The following is an 18,505-nucleotide window of genomic DNA, read 5'->3' as shown; positions in this document are numbered from 1 at the left end:
CCCCCCACCCTCTCCCTCTCTCTCTCTCTCTCTCTCTCTCACACACACACACACACACACACACACACACACACACACACACACACGATCCAAGTCCCTAACTATAAGTTTATTGCCCTTTATTTGTTAGTGGCATGTCTCTTCTACTCACAATTCTTCTTATTTATTGGAGTTCTTAGTTGAAGTATTTACTAATAAACCAAAAGAAAAATGCCACAGAGCTGTCCCAGTTCTGATGTTCAATATTCCCATGGCTCCATTTAAGTGAAATTACTCTACTCATAGCTCCTGATGAGAGGGTAGTCCTAGATGGCCATGACTTGTATAACTTGTCTTAGCTCCCTCTTGACCAAGCCAGAAACAAATAATTAAAATTTAACAATAATCTATAGGCACTCCAGCAACACATGATGTTGCCTGCTATATCCAGGTAAGCTTAATGAAGCTGATTTTCTCTGGCATGCCAGCTTGGAAAGAACTGAGCAATTGACAGAGGGATCTAAAATTACATACAAATTAGCAAGAAGATATAATCAGGGTTTAGAGGCATGGAAGTTGAATCTGGGAATGAGTAACCACAGAGAGCCACACTCATGAGGACATAGAAGCTATGAGGTAAACACTGCGTGAAGGAAAGGGAATAAAAATTGTGTCAAAGCAAAAGGAGAAAAGAAATAAGGAGAATAAATAATGAGTAGATGGAAGATAGAAACTAGCTAGCTAACAACTAGATAGAAGATATAAGCCCTTTTCTATTTAAGTCACTGTAATAATATCTTAACTGTACCCTGTGTTACGCTTGCCCACTGGGATCCAGCCATTCTCCATACAACAGCCAGGGTACAGTCTTTCAAATCATGCATCCTATCACTTGACACCCTTGCTTGAAATGCTCCAAAAACTTCCCAATGCATCAAGAATATATAATCTAAGGGCCCACATGAGCTACCCAGTTCCTACTGCTCCAACCCATCTCAGATCATTCTTCCCTCCTGCTCATACGGCACCTGTACCTGGAATGTTTTTTCTCCAAATCTTTTCTTCATTTAGAGCTCTGATCAAATGTCAGCTGTTCTGAGAGGACTCTCCTGACCACCCATTCTAAGGCACCCTTACGTTTCACCAACCCTTCTGCTAGTCACTAATCCAACACCCGGTTTTATTTTCTTTTTAAGCACTTGTCACTACCTGTAATTCTCTTATTTGTTTACTGGTTAAGGTCTGTTATTTTTCTCCTCTAGGAGAATGTAGGCAGAGACCTTGTCTGCATCCCCAGTGGTAGGAACTTGACAAAGTATTTAAGAAAGGAATACTTAAAAGATGAATGGAGAGAAAGAAGAAAAGAAGGGAGAGAGGGAGAAAGGGAGGGAAGAAGAGTGAGGAAGGAGGAAAGAACCTCCTCCTGAAGAAATCCTCAGTGCTGCTCTGGAGCCTCTCTTATTTTAGATCCTGCTTTTCCTACAGGAGTTCTTAGATTTTCTAGAGTTCTACAGTTCCTGCTTTGTCTGTGACCTGAAAGTCCACATTTTCCTCTTGGTCTGATGAACATAAAGCTTTATACTAAACTCTCACTTATATAAATTAGCTTGCATAAATTTTAGTTCCTTCCTAATAAAAGGAGAAAAACCCTTATAGGCATAGCAGTAATGGCAGAGAAGAACCTGAGCATTTAAAGATAAAATGGCTCTCCTTATTTCTCCACTAATCAAAAAGAAGAAAAAGCTCAAATAATTATATTTGTTTTTACTTTCTATTGTCCTGTCATGCAATAATTTCATCTAAAGTTTCTTCTTAATATAAAAATATGTTCATCTTGAAATTTTTAGAAAGTATAGAAAATCACAAATAAAACGTAAAATCCTTCCATAATCTATCACTTAGCGAGGATTACTGATAATGATTTTTGCATGCATTCTAATAAAGGTGACATCATAACCTACATAATTACTTATAATCTGATCTTTCACTCAATGTATCAATAATATTCCCATGTCTTTATTCTTCTATACCCTTCTTTTTATTTCTTCAGTTTACTTCATACAGTATAAATAATTTTATATAGTTTACCATTATGTTTTACATTTAGATTAGTTGGAATTTTCACAAGTATAATGCTGAGATGAACTTTCATAAAATTAAATTTTTCTATAAGTACATAATTTTCCCCTAGAATAAATTCAAGGAGTTGCTATGTATTATTTTGTCTTCTGAGTCACAATCATACAACTGTAAAATGCTTAAAATTCAACAATCAAAATGGATTATTGGTTAAAGAAAACTGGAGTGAGAAAGAATATTTGTAGACATCATGAAATACATTTTTTTCTACAATATTGTAGAACAATGCAGATAGATGGCCAGTTTAGATAGTAGGGCAGAAAAGTACTGCCTCAAAAAAATATATTGCACACAGGAAATGTTAGTAGGAAATTAATGAGCTTTTCAAGTACCTTGCGTCTTTTTTAAGACCTACAGTGAGGAAGGTAATATAAAGTTAAGTTGCCAGTCAGATGATCTCTTGGCAAAATTCTTGTTTACAATCATAAATGCCTTTAGGGCTCATCCATCAACACATATTAAAAGTTTCTTTAAAAATTCTGGGGCTTCCCTGGTGGGCAGTGATTGAGAATCAGTCTGCTAATGCAGGGGACATGGGTTCAAGCCCTGGTCTGGGAAGATCCCACATGCCACGGAGCAACTAGGCCCGTGAGCCACAACTACTGAGCCTGCGCGTCTGGAGCCTGTGCTCCGCAACAAGAGAGGCCACGATAGTGAGAGGCCCGCGCACCGTGATGAAGAGTGGCCCCCGCTTGCCACAACTAGAGAAAGCCCTCGCACAGAAACGAAGACCCAACACAGCCAAAAGTAAATAAATAAATTAAAAAAAAAATTCTGAACATTCCCATTGACTTAGGATCAGTGCCTATATTTCTTTAATTTAATGGAGACAAGCCAGGGGAAAGGAAGAGGAAAACAGATGGGGAAAGAAGCTGTCTTTTCCATACATTTTTCAAAGAAGCCCTAGGTTTGAAATCCTCTGGAAGAAGACCTGCCTTGTGAGCTGAGGAGAGGAGGACAAGCCCTTGCTAATCAGAGATGACACAAAATCAAGATTTTTCAGAGCAATACCTGCAGTAAAGGATAAGTGTTCTGACAATGTCAGTGTCTGCAAACATCTTCTAATGCCACCAGGTAAACAATAATCACCATCAGCAGTATCCAATGCTTATTCAGCTAGTCATGGAGCTAAATGACCCTTACTCAGATTTCTGCTACAAGATTTCCAGAGGTAAAGAAACTCAAATTCAGCTAAAAAAGAAAATCACTACAAAAGAATCAAAATAGGGTATGTGATCACCAATCATCGATGGTGTCCAAACTGCCAAAGAGCAGGCAGTCAGTGATCTTCTGCTTATTGTTTTGGATCTTACTATGTGTTATGAAAAGCATTCTTTCCATAGGTAGACATTCTATGTATATAGAGAAAGGTGGTGGTGTGATGAAGCCCGCACCACAGCTGATACTGACTATCCCTTCTTAATTCTGCTTCTTTTGTGATGTCATTTAGTAGCTAGCAATTGGCCATGGTTGGAAGTGTTTTCAAGGAGATTTCTTTTTTCTCAAAATGCCAGGTTTAGTTTACCAGCATACTCCTGGAAACCTAATTTTATTTTGTGAATTATATATTCATATATATATAGACTCTCCTGATGGATAAAGTAAAATATAAAACAATAAAATCATCAGGCACAGGCTATGTGGGCAATGATATTAATATTAGGCCCGGAAAGCAAATTATCAATACAGACCCTTCAATGAGAGCCAAAAGGCAACTTGATTTTTGCTTAGTGACATTGCCTGCTGGAATGAATATTCATAAATGTACTTTTTATAATTATCTAATTTTACTGAGATACCTTTTACATAGAGTAAAATGCACAACTCCTAATATAGCTCCATGAGTTTTAACACATGTATAACCCATGCAGCTTAACAACAATATAAAGATATAAAACATTCCTTTCACCTCTGAATTCTCCCTTGTTTCCTTTCCAGCTGATAACAGAAACAGCCCTCTACTCCCTGCCCAGGTGACCATAGTTCTGATTTCCAACATTACAGGTTGGCTTTATCCATTCTAGAACATTATCTAAATGGACTCAAATAGTAAGTATACATTTGTGTTTGACTTTTTCACTCAAAATAATATTTTGAGATTCAGCCTTGTCTTTTTTCTGTAGTTCTTTTATGTTTTTCAAAAAATTAATCTTTTATCTGGGAATAATTTCAAATTTATAAAAAATGTGTAAGAATTAGAGTAATAAAACACACAAAATGTATACCTCTTAGCCAGATTTACCTGGTACCATTTAACTATTTGTTTTAACATTTGTGCGTGCTCTGTATATATTTATACACACACACATGCATACATACATGTATATACTTACATATGTATGCAACTATATAAACATCTCCAAATATAGAAAAATTTTCTTAAACATTTGAAAAGTTACCTGCATCATGGCAATTTGCCCATATATATTAGGTAGGTTACCTAAACATAGATATTCTTTTACAAAATCACATTATATATTATATTCAGTAAATTTAATATCAATAAGATTCTTTAATAAACTATCCCATATTATAAGTTTGTCAATAGACTCAGTTAGATCCTCTATGTGACCTTTCTATCCTATACAGGGTCCAGTCTAATCAGACTTCTTTCTTTTTTATTGTAGAGAAGTATTCCTTTTTATGATAGATTTAAATTGTTTATTCATTCTTTTGTTGAAGGACATTTGGGTTACTTTAAGTCTAGGCTATAATGAATAAAGCTTCTATAAACATTGTTGTCTACATTCTTTTGAGGACATATGCTATCATTCTCCTGGGTTAAAAACAGTGAAACTGTTGAGTCATAGAGCAGGATATGTTTAACTTCATAAGAAATTGTCACACAGTTTTCTAAAGTGGTTGTACAATTTTACAGGTCCTCACAGTTATATGAGCATTCCAGGAACTTCATACCCTCATAAACATTTGTTGCTGTCAGTCTTTGAATTTTAACAATCTAGAAAAATGTGAAGTGTTACCTCATTGTGCTTTATTTAATATTTCCCTGATGACAAATCATATTAAGCATCTTTTCATGGCTTATTGACCATTGTTATGCTTTCTTTTGTAATGATCTGCTCAAACCTTCTTTCCCATTCTTTTATTGATGTTTTTCTATCAGTAGTTTGTAGAAGTTCTTTTCATTCGTTAAACTTCTTTGTCAGATATATGTATTGTGAATATTCTCCTATTATTTGGTTTGTTCTTTTTTAGTAAAGCTGTCTTTTGATTAGGAAAAGTTTTAAATTTTGATTTAGTGCACTTTTTTTTTGTCTAAGAAATATTTGCCTAGTCTAAGGCCTAGAACTTTTTAAAGTCTCAGCTTAACATGAGTAGTTCTATGATTTTTCTTGAATTAATTTTGGGAAATAGTATTTAAAAGAGTCAATGTTCTTTTTGTTGTTGTTGTTCCACAATTATACAGAGGCATTTGTGTCAAAGGTTTTCCTTTCCCTGTTGGATTATATAGGCACATTTGTTTAAAGTATTGGTCATATATTGTGATTCTATTTCTGTAGTTCTATTACATTGCTTTGAGTCTATACTAATGCCAATATTACACTGTCCTGATTATTGCAGCTTTACAATGTCTTAGAATTAGGTAATATAAGTATTCTCACTTTGCTCTTTATCAAGATTGTTTTGTTTCTTCTGAGGCTTTTGCAATTCTCTTTTATACATGTATATTACAGATATATATCTATATTAAGCTTTTCATTCTCTAAAGAAAAAAAATCATTTACTGGTAGTATGATAGGGTTATCATTGAATCCATAGCAAAATTTGAAGTGAATTTACATCTTATACACTGAATCTTCCAACAGCAAACATGGCATATCTCTCCATATATTTATTCTTTATTTTTCTCAGTAATGTACTGTAATATTGTATAGTACTAAATAATGTAGCAATGTACTGTTGCTAGTATACAGAATGCAATTGTTTTTTATAAATTGATTTAATATCATGGGAAGACACTATACCCAATCTTTATGCTCATTTCTTTCTTTGAATTGTTTTACTAGTAGGACTTTCATAACAATGCTGAATACAATGGTGAAAGCAAATATTCTTGCTTTTTTCCTGATCTTAGGGAAAATGCATTCAAAATGTCACCATTAAGAGTGATGTTAACTATAGATGGTAGATGCCTTTTATCAGACTGAGGACATCCTTTTCTAGTCCTAAAATGCTGAGAATTTTTATTATGATTGAATAGTGAACTTTATCAAATCTGTTATGTTTTGGTTTAGCTTCCCTTTTTTTATCTACTGCAGTATTCATACGATTTTTCTTCTTTATTCTGTAAATGTGGTGAATTACATTATATGAATATAGCTCTAATGAGATGAAACTTACCTTTTAAAAATTCACAGTATTTCCTGTAAAATTCAATTAGCTTGATCAAATATAAACAGTCATGTAATAGCCACCACAATCATGATATGAAACATTTCCATGATCCTGAAGTTTTCTTGTGCTGTTCTCCCTTCACTTCAGTCAAGCCTCTGCCCTCACTGACAATCACTGACTCATCTGCCCCTTGTCACTGTATTTTCAACTTTTCCAGAATTTTGTAAATCGTATCATATAGTATAGAATTTCTTGTGTCTGGAGTCTTTGATTAAAATAATGATTTCGAGAAAATACTATCCTTCTTTATTAAATTGAATTGACACATTTGCCAAAAATCAATTTACCCTACATGTGTGGGTCTGTCTCTTTCCATTGATCCTTACACCAATACCAAACAGCCTAGATGACAACCATTTTAGAATTAATCTTAAAATTAAATCCTCCATCTTCATTTTTCTTCAAAAATTATTTTGCAAAGTCTAGATCATTTGCATTTTCATATGAATTTTAGCATCTACCTGTCAATTTCTACAAGAAATTTTGCTTGAATTTTAATGGAATACTTTTAATCCATAGATCAATTTTCAGAAAATTGACATATTAAGAATATTGAGTCTTCCAATCCATGAACATGGGATATATTCTATCTGTTTAGTTAGGTTTCTTTAATTTCTCTCAACAATACTTTGTATTTTTAGTGTATAAGTACTTCTCAAAATTTATAAAATATTTCAAAGAAAAGATATTTCTATGCAACTCATTTAGGATTGTTTCTTAATGAATTGATTTCTTTATCATTCTGAAATTTCCCTCCTTATCCTTGGTATTATTCCTTGTCCTGATCTACTTTGTCCAATATTAGTATGAACACTCCAGATTCTTTATGTATATCCTTTTCTATCATTTGCTTTCATTCAATCTGTGCCTTTGTATGTAAAGTAAGTTTCTTGTAGGTAGCAACTGGATTTTGCTTTTTGTATCCAATCTGACAATTTCTTCCTCTTTATTGGATTTATAGATCTATACATATAATGTAATTATTGTTATGAATGGATTTCAATTTACCATCCTTATACTTATTTTCTATTCATTCCATTTGAATTTTGTTCTCTTTATTCTTTGTGTTCTGCCTTTCTTTGGGTTAATTGAGGACTTAGGTTTCATTTTATCTGTACAACTCTCTTACTAGTGAAATCTCTTGTCTTGTTTTGATTTGCTTAGTTTTTAGTCATGTTCTAGGGTTTGAAATATATATAAATGTGTGTATATATATGTATATTTGCAATTGCAATATATATTATATATATAACTCCAAATATATATTTTATATTTGTAATAATAATAATTAATAATAAATATTTGTATTTCTTTGCAATAAATAAAACCTATTATAATCTACCTTTAAATAATACCATACTTTTTGAGGTATATAGTATAAGAAACTTACATTATATGTCCATTTTCCTCTCCATCCTTTGGCTCATATTATCATACACCTTATTTCTACATATGTTATAACCTCACAAAACTTTGTGATTTTTGCCTTAAATAGGCAATTGTCTTTTAAAGCAGCAGTCCCCAACCTTTTTGGCACCAGAGACCAGTTTCTTGGAAGACAATTTTTCCATGGACCAGGGTTGGGGGGATGGTTTCAGGATGATTCAAGTGCATTACATTTATTGTGCACTTTATTTCTATTATCATTACATTGTAATATATAATGAAATAATTATACAATTCACCATAATGCAGAATCAGTGGGAGCCCTGAGCTTGTTTTCCTGCAACTAGATGGTCCCATCTGGGGGTGATGGGAGACAGTGACACCTGAAGTGTGTTGCTTATGTCCGGTCTACTCTGTAATTTCATTTTGGTTACTGTCACTGCAGAAAACCCTGCTTCACAAAGATAGGATGTTGGAAATGGAAGCAGGCTTTTCAGTGCTTTGCTGGCAATCTCACGGTATTCTGCCTTGACTTTAATCCAGAATTTATGGAGATTTGAAGTTGTCTCAAACATACTTTTAAGACCACCATCATTTGCGATCTCAAGTAGTTGATCCTCTTCTAGGACAGACAAAGTCGGTTCACCTAGCTTATTCCCAAATGGGTCATGGATCCATTCCTTCCCAGTTTGCGGGTCTTTTGTGGTTGGGAAGTAATGCTCAAACTCTTCTGAAAGCTGAGATAGATGATCATGCACAAACTGGGAGAAAGAAGGCCCTGGCTCAGTCTCTTTCAAAATCTCTGCTAATGTTTGAAACATGTCAAAAATCCCAATGTTCACTTGTCGCCCCCATAATTCCAGTTTGGTTTTGAATGCAGCCACTTTATCTGCCAACTTGAACACAGTTGCCATTCTCCGCTGAAGTGATAGATTGAGTTCGTTGAGCAGGTTGAATATGTCACACCAGTAAGCAAGTTTTGCAACCAGCGGTGACTGAAATGTGTCACTGAAATGTGCTGCCAGTGGTGTCACTGAAGTGTGCTGCCAGTGGTGACTGTTTTTCTAAAGAAATCTCTGGAGTGGCTCATGAAATTCAAAAACTCTGGCCAGTGATCTACCTTTAGAAAGCCATCTCACTCTGTGTATAAAAGAAGACGTGTGTGCTCTGCGTCCATCTCCTCACAGAGCTGCACGAACAGATGTGAGTTAAGGGCATGTACTTTAATGTGGTTGATCATTTTAATCACATCCTGCAAAACTTGTAAAGTTCAGGTGACATTTTTCAGCTAGCCAGCATTTCTCTATAGATGACACAGTGCATAGACTCACATTCAGAAGTGACCTCTTTGACCTGAATAGTGAAACCAGAAAGCTGTCCAGTCATGACAGCTGCTCAGTCCATGCATATACCGACACAAAATGACCAATTCAGTTTTCCTGATATGTAATCATTCAAAGACTTGAATAATTCTGCAGCTGTGGTATTGGTTGGCAACAAAAGTGCACATAACATATCCTCATGCACATCCTCCTGAAAAATATATCACACAGAAACAAGCATTGTTGCCTTGTTGTCAACATCGGTAGACTCATCAACCTGGATTGTGTACCATGGTGACTCATTAATCCTCTCTAACAACTGTGCCTCAATATCCTCTGCTATTTCATCAGTTCATCTAGTTATGATGCTAGCCAAAAGAGGAACAAGTGCCACCTTTTGAACTGCAGCCTCTCCTAAAAGTTCATGACAAACGTCCTTAGCAGCAGGCAGGATCAACTCTTCACAAATAGTAAAGGGCTTCTTAGCTTTAGCAATGCAGTTAGCCACTAAGAATGATGCTCTCAGTGCAGACACATTTGAAGTGGTGGCCTTCAATACTTGCTTCTGTTCTTCGTGTTCACATTTTTTTCTTTTGAAAAACTCCAAATGCTTGTCTTTTAATGCAGGGTGCTTAGTCTCCATGTGGCGAAGCAGTTTTGAAGGTTTCATGGCTTTGTTGGATAGCTGGTCACCACATATGATACAAAGCGGGCTTGGAGAATGTGAATCACCTGTTGCAATGAACCTGTAATTTAAGTAAGAGTCTTGGTGTTTCTTTTAAATGCACTTTCTTTTTGTTGGCAGTCTTAGAGTCTTCTACTGTCTCAACATTGGTTCTTTCCCCCTTTTCAAAGAAGCTCTCCAGCAACATTTGTTTTTTACTCATTTTGGCTAGGTTTAGCTTGTGGGCTTACCAAAACTGTGACTGAGATAAGTGTGCAGTGCAGGAAAGAGGCACGGATGGAAGTGGTAAATAAAATAATGGGCAGGCCATGTGCGGACTAATATAAGTGTCAGATTCTGACTTAAAGCCTGCCACCAGCTGCAGCTGTACAATTGAAGTACATCAACTCACTTGCCTCTTTAAATCCTACCACCAGATGCAGCTTAATTATCACTTGCCACTAACTGATAGGGTTTTGATATGAGTCTGCAAGCAATTGATTTATTATGGTCTCTGTGCAGTCAAACCTCTCTGCTAATGACAATCTGCATTTGCAACCTCTCCCCAGCACTAGCATCACCACCTCAGCCCCACTTCAGATCATCAGGCATTAGATTCTCATAAGGAGTGTGCAACCTAGATCCCTCGCATGCATGGTTCACAGTAGGGTTCACGCTCCTATGAGAATCTAATGCCGCTGCTGATCTGACAGAAGGCAGAGCTCAGGCAGAAATGAGAGCAATGGGGAGCGGCTGTAAATACAGATGAAGCTTCACTCACTCACCTGCCACTCACCTCCTGCTGTGCAGCCCAGTTCCTAACAGGCCACGGACCTGTACTTGTCCAGAGGTTGGGAACCCCTGTTTTAAAGAGTCTAACATTATATGAAAAATGTTTTTACATTTATCTAAATATTTACCTTTCCAATTCTTTTCTCTAGATTTAATTTTCCTTTCTGACATTTTTCTTCTCAGATTGGTAAAAGTTCTATAACATTCTTTGGAATATGTTTCTAAGCCTCAGATTTCATTTATCTGAAATTCTTTAGTTTGCTTTCAGTTTTGAAAGATGATTTCACTGGATGTAATGTTCTAGTTACATCTAGTTATTTGTAGTTATATGTCATTAATTCCTCTGGCTACTTTCAAGTGTTTCTCTATATCTTTGGTCTTCAGCTGTCTGAATATGACATTCCTATATGTATCATTTTTTGTGTCTTTTATCATTTTTTGTGTCTTTTATCCTACTTGAGTTTGGCTAGCTGCTTGAATCTGTGTGTTGCTATTCTTCAAATCTGTAAAATGTTGAGCCAATTTAAAAAACTTTTCTGCCTCATTTCTTCTTCCCCTCTGGAATTCAGACTATAGATACATTTCACCACTTGTTCTTGTCCCACAGCCTACACAGGCACAGTTAGTTATCTTTCAGTATATTTTTTCTGTGTGTTTGAATTTACATAATTCAATTTACATATTTATATTATATATGTTTTAATAATACATGTATATCTAATTTATCTATATTATTATATATAATGTATTATATAACAATATAATTGTATTAGCTAGTGTTCAAGTTTATTGATTCTTTCTTTTATGATGTTCAATCTGCTCTAAATTCTATATAATAAACTTTTTATTTTGGATGTTGTAATTTTTTCAGTTCTAAAATTTCTACTTGCTTTTTTGTTATAGTTTGTACATCCCTGCTAATGCCCTGCATTTGCTTACCCACTTCTATCTCTTTGTATATTATTTGAAATATTTGTAAAAACTGTTTTAAAGTCCTTGTCAGTTAATTGCAACACCTGGGTCATCTTTGCGTCTACTTCTACTGACATTTTTCCTCTTGATTATGGTTAGATTTAACCACATTTTTGTATGCCTAGTGATTTTCAGTTGAGTATACTGTATATTGTGGCTGATCCACTGTAGAAATTTTGGATTTTGTTACCTTCTTCTAATCATATTGGCTTTTGCTCTGACAGGCAGTTAAATTACTGGCTTATTACCTTGATTTTATGGAAGCTTAGTTTTAATCTTTGTTAAGGTGGTTATATTTTGATTTTTCCCTTAATCCTAGAGCATAGCTCTCATCCTGGGCTTATTTCTACTCGAGGGTACATGTCACTGGGTCACCCACAGTAAGCTGCCTACTGGATGTAGCACTGTAAGAGCAAAAAGAAAAGCATAAGGATCCATAAAAGGAGATTTTCTTCCTACAGTGTACTACCAGAGCCCTTTGCTGACAGGGTCTAACCTTATGTCAGCTGATAAAGAAAAAAAATTTGTAAGGTTCAGTTCCAATATCATAATTCAAGGCAAAGAAAAATGGACTTTGATAACTGCCATAGATGGTGTAATACTTCCTTAATTGTTATAAAATAGAAAGGAAAGAAGTCACAGTCATTTCATTTCCAACCTCCAGTCATCTAACATATCCAAACTTCAACCTGTGTCTCTTCATCTTAGTAACATTGTTATTTTCTGTAATATTTTCTATTTACTCATGCATCATCCGAAATCGGGAAGTGCAGTGTCAGCTGTTGCAACATCTGGGCCATCTGTGGTTTTGTGAGAACCTACTTTGGATTCAATGGAACCCCTGAGGTTTCCACTGAGACACTCTAATTTGGCAGGTCTTGAACTTTAAACTTTTCTCACCAGCATCCCAGAAACATCTTCCTAGAAAGTTTCACCAGCACCCCAGTGCACACTATCCTAGTGAGTCTTGCTGACACCCCAGTGAAAAGCTTCCTAGGTAGTCCTATCACCAACATAGCAAGTTGCTTCCTAGCATATTTCACCAGAATCAAAATGAACAGCTACCTAGAGAATTTCCCTGGGACTCCAAGTGTTTTCTCCTCAGCAGCCATGGCCTGTGACCCCTCAGCAAACCTCCTTCATCCAGTTTTACACAGACACATACTTCCTATGAAGACTGAATCTCAGCCCTATTATGGGCAGTATCTCTTTCAAGTTTGTTCCTTCCTTAAGTATACTCCCTCAACCCTAGATATACGTTTCCAGCACTCTCTAGGGTTCTCTTTACCTCCTCTTAGTAGTTAGTCCCACTTTATAATTTATTAATGCTGCTCAAATTACTGGTTTGGTTTCTGTCTCCTTAATGGACCCTGACATCTTTAAACCACCTCAATGCAACATGAATTACAACTTTTGAAAGAAACTTCTCAAATGGCATACAGTTGAATTCAATTCAATTTAGGGTTCTACAAGCTATGTTTGATGCCTGAAATATCTACAAATGGGACAATAGCAAGAAATGTAAATTTAGTTAGAGTAAAGTTAAGGAAACACTGGAAAACTAATTCATCCTGAAGCCAACACACCACATCAAAAATAGTCTAGGAAATATAGTGCAGGTGTCAATGTGTCATGCTCCTTTGATGGCAAAACATTTCATCTGGTAAATATAATTGAAATAATATGACGCCACTTAACAAAGGATAATACAAAATTCTAAATCTGTACTCTGTGAGTGGACTTTCTACTTGGTTACTGACATTTCTTTTTTAACCTGTGAACATGGGTTCAAATACTTCTTTCAAAGCCCATTACTCAAAGTACCTGTGTTTACCTCACATTCCTTCTCCCAAAACAATTCATTTTCCCCTCCCTCTCCAGTCTCACTGCTGCTCTTTCTTCACACTTGTTTGTAGTGCTATTTGTTTTTCATTGTCACAGGTGGAGACCAGGAGCCTGGAAAACTGGTAAGTACTGGATTTTGTTTTACCCCCTAGATACTTGTAGCAACTGATTCCTTTTCCACTGGGGGGAGGTGCTGAAACTTGAGAGACTGGCTGCTGTTTGCTCCTCCTGAAGCTTATTGACTGTCAGTGTCTCTGGGAACCACCTGCTGCAGCTGGGGAATGTCAAATGGCTTCAGCAGTTCCTACTGAGAAAGTGTTCATTTCCTTAGTGATAATGTGTTTCCCTCTAAGATATTATTGAAAGATCATTGCTACTGGCTATTGCTCTCCTTAAGAAAGGGAGCTTTCCTTTCAGCAAGATATTGACTGAAGTAGATAAATAAGCTTATTTTATCATTAAAGACTCCATAGGACTCCCAACTCTTCTTTATCCAGAGTGATGGAAATAGGTTAAAAAATATTCTGATTGATGAGCATATAAATTATTCCCTCCAACTCAACAGGTATTTAAGAAGTATCTAGTATATGTTTAGAATCAAGTTAAAGCAGAAGTATTCATAATTTTAAAAATATTAAGGCCCAGAGTCAAACTTGGGATATTTAAAGTTAACACTTCTACTTAATACAAATGTAGTATAGGCAGCCTTTAAAAGCCCCAAATTCCTCATCTATAAACAGAGATGATAATACTTCCTGTCTCTCGTGATGAGTACATAAGACATTTCACATAGAGTTATTAATAATTATTATAATTTAAAATACATTTTTAAATATTGGAGAATTGTATAAAAACTTTCCTGCCCTCAAGAAGCTTGCATGAAGCAAGAAATAAACAATAAAATACAGTATATAATAAATTGTCAGGCCGTAAAAAATAAATTTTATAAATTACAGCACTACTAATATGTGTAATGAATATTTAGGAAACAGAGTCATCTCCTAAAGTTTTCTGAAAAACTTTTAAGAAAAGATGAAAATGTAGATAGGCATAAATTAAGTGCATGGATAAAAGCAAGGTATGCAAAACTAATTATAACATTTGAATTTTTTACATCCAAAAAGTCCTGGTCCCCATCAGAACATATATTCACTTTAAAAAGTAATACCTTATTATCTCTGAATTCATGAGACCTAAAAATTATCATTTTTTGCAATATCATTAAAGAAAAAATTGACAAAGCAAGAAAGTCTTGGTCCCTGTTTCTTTAACGAAGTAGTGTCACTACCTGGTAACAAAGCAAAACTCCCTGTGTATGTGGGTAAATGTAAAAGTACACCAAATTGGGGCAGAGTCAACATGGCATACTAGGAGGATGTGGAATTCATGTCTCCTCACAACTAGGGCACCTACCAGGCACCAGAGGGGGACCATGGACACCTAAGGGTACGGGAGGAAAGCCCAGCAACCAGGTAGGATGTGGGCCATGGGGGGAGTGAAGGGGAAGGAGAAGTGAAGGCGGGACGGGACTGGTGTCCCTGAGGGGCAGCTGTGGGAGGGGGAAAGGGGGACATTGGGGAACCATTGGGAGGGCAGAGGATCAAAAGGGAGCATGGCCAGGTTTCCCCTGCTCACATGGGCCACCGGGAACCTGCTGAGATCCCAGGCCTGATCCTCCGCCCACCTATGCTCCCTCCAGCAGTGTGGGTCCTGAGTGAGTGGGAGGGAGGGAAGGGAGAGCAAAAGTATAGGCCAGACCACTGTGACCAGCATCCCTGAGGGGTGGCTGGGGGAGGAGAGGAGTTCCTACACCCAGCAGGACCCACCCATGGTTAGGGGGTCCAGCAACAATGGGGGAGATCCTGGGGGGGACAGTGGGGGAGGGGTGCAAAAGAACAGAAGGGAACAGGACCAGTGCTTTCCCTGTGCACTGGGAAACCTGTTGGGTTCCTGGGCCTAATCCTCTACCTTTGGAGCCTCCCTCCTGCCATGTAGAACCCAAGCCCCGCCGCTACACCTCCACCCAGGGCCCTACCACTACACTCAGAGATACCCTCCAACTAGCTGGCCCTAAACCCCACCTGCACACGTGCACTCAGGGACCTACCTCCAAACTCCAGAACTCCACACTCCAGAGGCCCTCTTTTCAACATGCTGCCTCTCCCCTTCTGCCCAGGTCCTAAGCAGAGGCCCTGCCCCACACTTGAACATCGCCCTGCCAAGGTCCTGCCCCCTGCTCAAATGTCACCCCAACACTGCCTAGGTCCCACCCAACCCTAAACCCCACCCCTGCCTAAGTTCTACCCCACCTAAACTCTGCACCCATAGACAAGGCTTTTTTGTTTGTTTGTTTCTTTTTTCCTCTTTTAGATTTGGGTTCTATTTTACCTTGTTGATTCATTAGTGTTGATTCTTTTATATTTTTATTTTTCCTAATAAATCTTTTATTTTTCTAATTTTCTTTTATTCTTTAGACTTTGTTAGTGATCTCCCCTTTTCGCTTGTTCTTCCCCCACCCTTTTCCTTCTTTTTCTTTTTTTCTTTTTTCTGCTGTGGTTTTATTTTACCTATAGTTTTATTTTTCCTAACATATTTTTTATCTTTCTAATTTTATTTTGTTTTTTATTCTTTGATATTGTATGGCTCCTTTTTTTCTTTCTTTCTTCTTGTTTTTTTTTTTTTTTTTTTTTTTTTTTTTTTACTGTGCCACAAAGCTTGCAGGATCTTAGTTCCCAGGCCAGAGGTCAGGCCCGAGCTCCTGTGGTGGGAATTCTGAGTCCAAACCACTGAACTAACAGAGAAACTCAGACCCAAGGGAAAATCTATCCGAGTGAGGCCTCCAGGAGGTCCTCATCTCAGCAACAAGACCCAGCTCTATCCAACTGCCTGCAAACCCCAGTACTGGACGTCTCAGGCCAAATAACCATTAGACAGGAATACAGCCCCACCCATCAAAAATAAATGAAACGACAAAAATCATGTTACACATGAAGGAGTAATGTAAAAACCTACAAGACCAAATAAATGAAGATGAAATAGGCAACCTACCTGCAAAAGAAATCAGAGTAGTGATAGTAAAGATGATCCAAAATCTCAGAAACAGAATGGAGAAAATAGAAGAAATATTTAACAAGGATCTAGAAGAACTAAAAAGCAAACAAACAATGATGAACAACAGAATAAATGAAATGAAAAATACTCTAGAAGGAATCAATAACAGAATAACCTGAGGCAGAAGAATGGATAAGTGAGCTGGAAGATAAAATGGTAGAAATAACTTCCAGGGAGCAGAATAAAGAAAAAAGAATGAAAAGAATTGAGGACAGTCTCACAGACAGTCTCTGGGACAATATTAAATGCAACAACATTCGAATTATAGGCATCCCAGAAGAAGAAGAGAAAAAGAAAGTGTCTGAGAAAATATTTGAGAAGATTATAGTCAAAAACTTCTCTAACATGGTAAAGGAAATAGTCAATCAAGTCTGGAAAGCACAGAGAGTCCCATACAGGGTAAATCCAAAGAGAAACATGCTGAGACACATATCAAACTGTCAAAAATTAAATACAAAGAAAAAATATTAAAAGCAACAAGGGAAAAACAACAAAAAACATACAAGTGAATCCCCATAAGGATAACAGCTGATTTTTCAGTAGAAACTCTGCAAGCCAGAAGGGAGTAGCAGGACATATTTAAAGTGATGAAAGGGAAAAAAATACAACCAAGATTACTCTACCCAGCAAAGGTCTCATTCAGATTCGATGGAGAAATTAAAACCTTTACAGACAAGCAAAAGCTAAGAGAATTCAGCACCAACAAACCAGTTTTACAACAAATGCTAAAGGAATTTCTCTGGCAGGAAACACAAGAGAAGGGAAAAACCTACAAAAAAACCCCCAAAACAATTAAGAAAATGGTAATAGGAACATACATATTAATAATTACCTTAAATGTAAATGGATTAAATGCTCCAACCAAAAGATACAGACTGGTTGAATGGACACAAACATAAGACCCATATATATTCTGTCTACAAGAGACCCACTTCAGACCTAGGGACACATACCGACTGAAAGTGAGGGGATGGAAAAAGATATTCTATGCAAATGGAAATCAAAAGAAAGCTGGAGTAGCAATTCTCATATCAGACAAAATAGACTTTAAAATAAAGACTATTACAAGAGACAAAGAGGGACACTACATAATGATCAAGGGATCAATGCAAGAAGAAGATATAACAATTGTAAATATTTATGCACCCAACATAGGAGCACCTCAATACATAAGGCAAATGCTAACAGCCATAAAAGGGGAAATCGACAGTAACACAATAATAGTAGGGGACTTTAACACCCCACTTTCACCAATGGACAGATCATCCAAAATGAAAATAAATAAAGAAACACAAGCTTTAAATGACACATTAAACAAATTGGACTTGATTGATATTTATAAGACATTCCATCCAAAAACAACAGAATACACTTTCTTCTCAAGGGCTCATGGAACATTCTCCAGCATAGACCATATCTGGGTTACAGATCAAGCCTTGGTAAATTTAAGAAAACTGAAGTCGTATCAAGTATGTTTTCTGACCACCACACTATGAGACTAGATATCAATTACAGGGAAAAACTGTAAAAGATACAAACATATGAGGCTAAACCATATGCTACAAAATAACAAAGAGATCACTGAAGAAATCAAAGAGGAAATCAAAAATACCTAGAAACAAATAACAATGAAAACACAATGACCCAAAACCTATGGGATGCAGCAAAAGCAGTTCTAAGAGGGAAGTTTATAGCAATACAATCCTACCACAAGAAAAAGAAACACCTCAAATAAACAACCTAAACTTACACCTAAATCAATTAGAGAGAAAAGAACAACAACAAAAAAAAACCAAACTTAGCAGAAGAAAAGAACTCATAAAGATCAAATCAGAAATAAATGAAAAAGAAATGAATGAAACAATAGCAAAGATCAATA

This window comes from Delphinus delphis, chromosome 5 (assembly GCF_949987515.2).
Source record: "Delphinus delphis chromosome 5, mDelDel1.2, whole genome shotgun sequence".
NCBI classification, from domain to species: Eukaryota; Metazoa; Chordata; class Mammalia; order Artiodactyla; family Delphinidae; genus Delphinus; species Delphinus delphis.
The sequence above is the reverse complement of the archived record's forward strand: the minus strand, read 5'-3'. Positions refer to the sequence as shown.